Raw genomic sequence first — 6,614 nt, 5'->3', positions numbered from 1 at the left:
ATACAAATCGTGGTAGAGGAAGGCAATTTACAAGAGCAAGAAAGTTCTGGGGATTAAGGTACACTTCTAGAAATGACCACATTCATATGCTTATTTAAATTATTTAATGCAATTTTTTAATCTTTCAGATAATGGGAATTACTTGGTTTTAGTATTATAAATTCTCAAAGAAAGATTTATAGTACTGTACAAGAAATTTAATGCTCCTGCTGATATCTGGACCTCAATGGAAATAAGTCACTGACTTTTTTTTAGGATATCCCAGGTAATCTACACATGTGCTGCTATGTATGATAACTTATATAACTGTATTTATGTTTACCTGTACTATCTTGATCATGCCCCTGGACAATCTTTGTACACCCTTGAACAGTCTTAACATGTTCTACAGCCATGGTAAGAAGTTGACTTGCCTCAATAGCCTTTCATTTATATCAAAAATAGTAACAGTGAGGTACAGTTGGGTGGCTGACTCTTGCTAATCTCTGGACTGTATTCAGTATTTGTTATGATGTTTATAATTTATAATTTGTTTTTTATTAAAGAGCATGCATATACCATATCATTACTGTAATTAAAATACTAGTTCATTCTGTAGCAGTTGTACTTATACCTATTATATGAAGTAGTTAATCTTTTATGGAAAGAAAAACGAAATGTGTTTATAAATTAGCTAGCATTTTACCATGATCCACAGACTACCAACAGTCCTGAAGAGTGTAGTCTATCAGGAGAGTTACAACCAGGAACACTGATGACCACAATGCCTGCCATGTAGCCATCTGCTCTGCTCAGTCTGCATTACCAACATGATGAAGATGAGTAAGCTGACCTACCCCACCTGCTGAACCCAGCACATTGCTACTGCCATTTCAGATTTCCCAGTGAGCTATGGTATGGAGGAACTAATAGTATCACTGAAGACTAAATCATCATCAAGACCTAGCCAAAGTTTCCTTCAGGGAATGGGAAAGAAGCAGAAGAGCTGCTTGTGTGATCTTGATACTAGCTGTCAGAAAGCCATCCACCAGCTGAGTATGTATGAAGACCTGGTGGCAGACTGGCAGAAACAGCGCCAACAATTCATCACCAGACTTGAGGTTCTGGTGATGCAACATAAGGAAGCAAAAGAACTCTGAAAAAATATTTTGAAGAGCATAGTAAGAAGCTAGTAAGTGTAATAGTGTCTGGCCTCAGTCAGCACTGAAGGTAAAGTTCATGCTATAATTGAGGAAGCTGACAACTGCACCATCATGGCTGAAACTTGCATCCAGAAGTGCCTTATCTTTCCAGACATTCACGATTTTTGCACCTCACTGAAGGTAAGACGCCTGAGGAAGGCTTACTAATTACAGTATTTTGGGCTGTATACACTGTTTAGTATTATATAAATGACTTGGAAACTAACAAGTAGATGAGACACTTGTGCAACACTCGGGTATCTTTATTGTGGTAACATTTTGCCAACCAGTGGCTCTTTTCAATCCTGTACAGAGAAATATGGTGGAAAAGGTGAAGAGGGACTTCGAGGTAATAAGTCCCTCTGCGTAGAGATGGTGTTCAGTCCATCAGCCTTGAAAAGTACAGCATATGCACAGACAGGTATACTGGAGACAGGGGAGGCAAAGCAGTTAGAGGTGGCATCACAGGTGGGCAAAGTCTGCTAGTGATTCCAAGATGTTGTGTCAAACAAGTATTATTATATAAATGGTTTAGAAAACTGACAAGTAAATGTCTCTAGTATATTAGCTCCTTCTCCTTGCTTACTTTTGTTAAGGCTGGTGAACTAAATGCAATTTCTAGGCTGAGGGACTGATTACCTCAAACTCCCTCCTCATATCGTTTGTGTTTCTCTTTATTGGATTAATAAAACCACTGGTTGGTGAAACGTTTCACAGTATACAGATATCCAAGTGTTGCACAGGTGTCTCATTCAGCAAAGTTTAGTGTATCATATTCAGTGCTAAAGGACTCGTGAGGCTGTAAATAATAATAGTAATAATAATATTTTTTTTATTTCTTTTATCTATACAAGGAATACAGTAGTGTTATACATGAATTAGTCAAAGGTAAAGGTAGGCACAAAAGAAGCCACTAATTATGCAGTATATTTTGGGCAACTAATAAGTTTTTCATGCTACTTAAAAACTACATATAATTTTGTTGATTTATTGATCTTCAATTTTATGGAATGTTTGAACAGAGGTGGTGAAAACAGTAAATTTACCAGAGCAAGTGGTATTTGTTGCTTTAATTACATGTTGTCTGGCACCAGATTGGGTAATCATTTATAGAGCAGCTTTTTGTTGAGCTGCTGTTGGTTTTTTAAATGAACAGATGTATCAAATACGCAGGCACAAATACCATAGGTGAGGTAAGGATTGATTAGGGAGTGGTACACAGCACGGTGTCTTAGAAAGGATACTCATGTGCTGGATTTGGGTACTGAACTTCAAAGTGCAGACCTAAGAATTTTCCTTCAGTTTGTCTTACAATGGGAGAACCATTGATCATTATATTTGGTGGGACATTTGTAGCTCTGTTTCAAAACCAAACAACATGTAGAAAGTCTTGTCAGTATTAAGAGAGAGTATTGGTAGTCATCCAGGTAGATATCTGTAAGAACTCCTCAATAACAGAGTTGTTGAGAGAAGTTGGATTTGAGTGGGAGATGATAGAAGTTGTGTCATCTGCAAACAGAACAGGTTCAAGTAGATGAGATGCAAAGGGGAGATCATTGCTGTAAGGATGCCCTGGGGCACCCCTATGTCAGTGATTATACTGGTATCTGCTACTAAAATAAGACTAAGTATGCAAGAGTATGACCTCTAATGCCATAATGTTCTAGTTTAAGATGCAGGATGTTGTGGTCCACTGTATCAAAAGCTTTCTGAATGTCTATGAAGATGCCTAGAGGATATTCACTATTTTCAACAGCTGCATAAAGCATTTTTATAATTTAATCATTTGTACTGTTTCTTGGCATGAAACCAAACTAGCAGGGTTTGAGTATATTATGGGACACTAAGAAAGAATAGATTCACTTATGAATTAATTCTTCAAATATTTTAGATAATGGCAAGCTGGATATTGGCTTATAGTTATATACATCAGTTGGATTGCCTCCCTTGTGTATTGGGGTAATTCTTGCTGTCATAAGCATTGTTGAAATAGTTCTGGTTTCTAAATATTCATTGAACAATGTTGCAATAGCAGGTGATAGCACATGAGCTGCTTATCTGTACATTTGTGCTGGCAAATTGGGTAAGTTTCCCACCTTGTTTATCAGTGAGTTTATATAATTGTGACGTCAATAGGATTAGTTAGAACTAAATCGAGTGAGTCTAGAAAACTTCCAGTAAGGTAGATTTTCAAAAAATATGGTAATGGTTTACAGTTTCTTTAAACAAAATGCCTATGGTAGTTTATACCAGCTGATAATAGACCCAACAAAATGTAAACTTTGTAAGTGGATCCAGTCTCTCTCCTTGCATTATCATATATGCTTGAATGCCATAAAAAACAGGAATTTATAGACAAATCACTCATAAATGGTCATAAAATTTCTAAATATACTTCATTCACAATAACCACTGCAACTTGCTGAAATAACAGATCACCTTTGTCAGTACCCTAAATCAGTGGGAATCTGTAACAAAGTAAATTACTGTATACAGTGGACCCCCGCATAACGATTACCTCTGAATGTGACCAATTATGCAAGTGTATTTATGTAAGTGCGTTTGTACGTGTATGTTTGGGGGTCTGAAATGGACTAATCTACTTCACAATATTTCTTATGGGAACAAATTCGGTCAGTACTGGCACCTGAACATACTTCTGGAGTGAAAAAATATCGTTAACCGGGGGTCCACTGTATTTGGAATGACTGAGTGAGTTGTGAAACCAACCTATTACTACAGTAACCAAATGCTTTATTATCATGAATAGTTTTTTACTAATGGTAATTACATAACAATCATAGCTCTGTATTTTTTTTTGCTACTGCCCACAGTAAAACAATACCCCAGCCAGACCTCCCCACCCTATCGGAGAAGTACAAAATTAGAACCACAAGAGTGCACAATAAATTACGTTAACCCTAACACACATACAATGCTATCCAAAAGTATGAAACGTACATCATGTAAGAACATTAAGCATAAAAAACTACAATGGTACATCTGTTCCTAAACCTTAATACAAAGGTAAAGGCTATAACTGCCTCATGGCTTACAAAAACTAAAAATACAATTAATCAGTAAGTACATTATATAAACATGTAACAGTTTGGTTTCTAACAACGGGATTCGCCAAAAACAAAAAAAAAATGGTTATAAAGGATTTCCTGTAGTCAAGTATAGTAGCAAGAATCGTCCACATCATAAACAGCAATCATCTTAGTGAGTGCCTAACCTCACAGGAAGACCATGGCACACCCCACCTAAAATGCCTATTACAGTAGTAAAACATATACAGCCCCACACAGGAGCAAAACTCCTAAGACTGTATTCAACACACATAGTAGCACATATGCAGAGCAGTACTTTTTTTTATATTTTATTTAAAACTTATCACAATACAAAAATGAATAAAAGCCTAAAAAATTATGGCCACAAGCAGTCCATTCACAAAAAACTCCCAGTATACAATCCACACAACAATACTACACCAATGCTAATGTAACTAATACCCGCTGCTCGGCTCATAAATATCACTCAATACCTGTAATATGCAGAATTAAGAACCTGTGCTGCAACACAGATGCCTTAAACACTCCCCCTCCACCTCTACACAATATGAAAAACATAACCACATTACCTAAAAAACATAACCATAACAGTAAATGGCCACAAATTAGACAAATCATGACTTATCTTGTCACATGAAGTAAAAAATTTCCAATCCTTGTTTGTACAGGAATACCAACTTAACAGAGCAGTACTACATCAAACAAAAAACCATCCTGGCCCAAGACACTTCAGAAGGCCCGCCCCCCCCCCGCCATCCCCTGACACTACACAAACTCACTCTCCCTTTCATACTCATGCCCGTACCTGAAGTCTAAAGTCAAAACCCCAGTCTCTTAACTGTATGTCTTCAGTTCACCCCCCCACTATGCCCCCCTCATGCTTAACGACTGCACACCCACATACTCCACTACCACACACTCTTTCCACATTCCACTCTCCACGGGTCTCAAAACAAAGCAAAAGTGACAGTTTAGGGAAAATAACCCATCCCAGCTCTAACCTACACCCAACCCTAACATTACACCTACCGTCAGATTACGATAACCCAAAGGAAAACTATTTACCCACACCCTCCCATATAGTAGCCTATTCCTGCAAACCGTACGATACACTCGCCGCAAGCGCCCGCACCCTACAGTCACCCCCCACCTCCCGCATACCCCAAGACATACAAAAAATCTGCCACCACATACATCACTGCCCTCTGAATGTCCTTGGAAACCCCTCCCACATCAAAATGCAAAGCCCTCAAAGTCAAAATGTTTCTCTCCCCTCCCCCTGCCACTATACCTAGGACCCTCGCTAACCATGTCCTTTCAACCCCCAAGTTTTCACAAAAATATACAGCATGAAAAGCCGTCTCCTCCTCCCCACAATGCAAACAATTGCCTGCACCTACTTAACCCATTCTATATAACACTGACCTTGAAGCTAGAATTCCCAGAAAGAATCTATATACCACTTCACGAACCCTGATATACACTCGTAATGCAGTATAAAACTGAGAAAAATGCTGTTTTCTTGAAAAAAAAAAATGGTGCAAATACTATATTTGGGGCATCTGTAAACACGGAATATCAGGGAAAACGAATGGGGCATGCAACTTTGAGCATCCCAAAAAATGCCGTGACCTCCTGTCTAAGGGAGTGTCGTTCTACCTCTTGCAAATACTTCCACCCGGAGATGTGTCAGTCTTCAGTCCTTGAAAAACAATGTTACGATACCAATTGCACTGCATATCATCTAAAAGGGACCAGGAGGCACACACCCCATACAACACATCATAGTAGATATGGTAGCTATGACAACACCCCAAGTGATTTTTTAGTGAAAATGGAAAGAGATAACCAAAATAGTACACCACCTTGGAGCCTTGTTGGACTGGAGGCACAGCAAATGGCCCCTCCGGGCTCACAGCTACTGATGCCAACAACAAACATGCAACACAACCTCATTTATATTTGCTAATATACAGGGCCTTAAGCCATCCACAAACAAAATACCTTTCATTAGTGGACTTCTAGAGGAGTCGAATGCACTGTTTGCAGCCTTCACAGAGACCCACGCAAAAGATTACTTTGACTGTAAAATATGGATACCTGGATACAACCTTTTCAGATGCAACAGAAAGAACAGGCAACAAGGGGGAGGGGTTGGCCTGTATGTCAAAGAGTCGCCCATTTGCAAAGAGATACTAAACACCACAAATGATGTAGTTGAAGTTCCGACAATAAAAATCGAGAACCAAAACTTCGTCATTGTACTTGTATATAAGCCACCGGATGCAACTTCCCAACAGTTCAAAGAACTGTTGGGAAGTGCTTCTTTTTAAGAAAATAACCAAAAAATAAACCCTCTAAG

General features: G+C 38.6%; 1 long non-coding RNA gene across 1 annotated transcript in view; it reads left to right on the top strand.

Annotated features, from left to right (window-relative positions):
* The first annotated feature begins 581 nt into the window (after positions 1-581).
* The window catches only part of LOC128699151 (uncharacterized), a 42,516-nt gene continuing 36,483 nt past the window's right edge, over positions 582-6,614 (top strand). Inside the window, exon 1 of the long non-coding RNA XR_011393506.1 lies at positions 582-1,322. This is a non-coding gene — a long non-coding RNA (uncharacterized lncRNA). The remainder of the gene's footprint in view (positions 1,323-6,614) is intronic.

Source organism: Cherax quadricarinatus, chromosome 54 (genome assembly GCF_038502225.1).
Source record: "Cherax quadricarinatus isolate ZL_2023a chromosome 54, ASM3850222v1, whole genome shotgun sequence".
NCBI lineage: Eukaryota > Metazoa > Arthropoda > Malacostraca > Decapoda > Parastacidae > Cherax > Cherax quadricarinatus.
The sequence above is the reverse complement of the archived record's forward strand: the minus strand, read 5'-3'. Positions and strand labels throughout refer to the sequence as shown.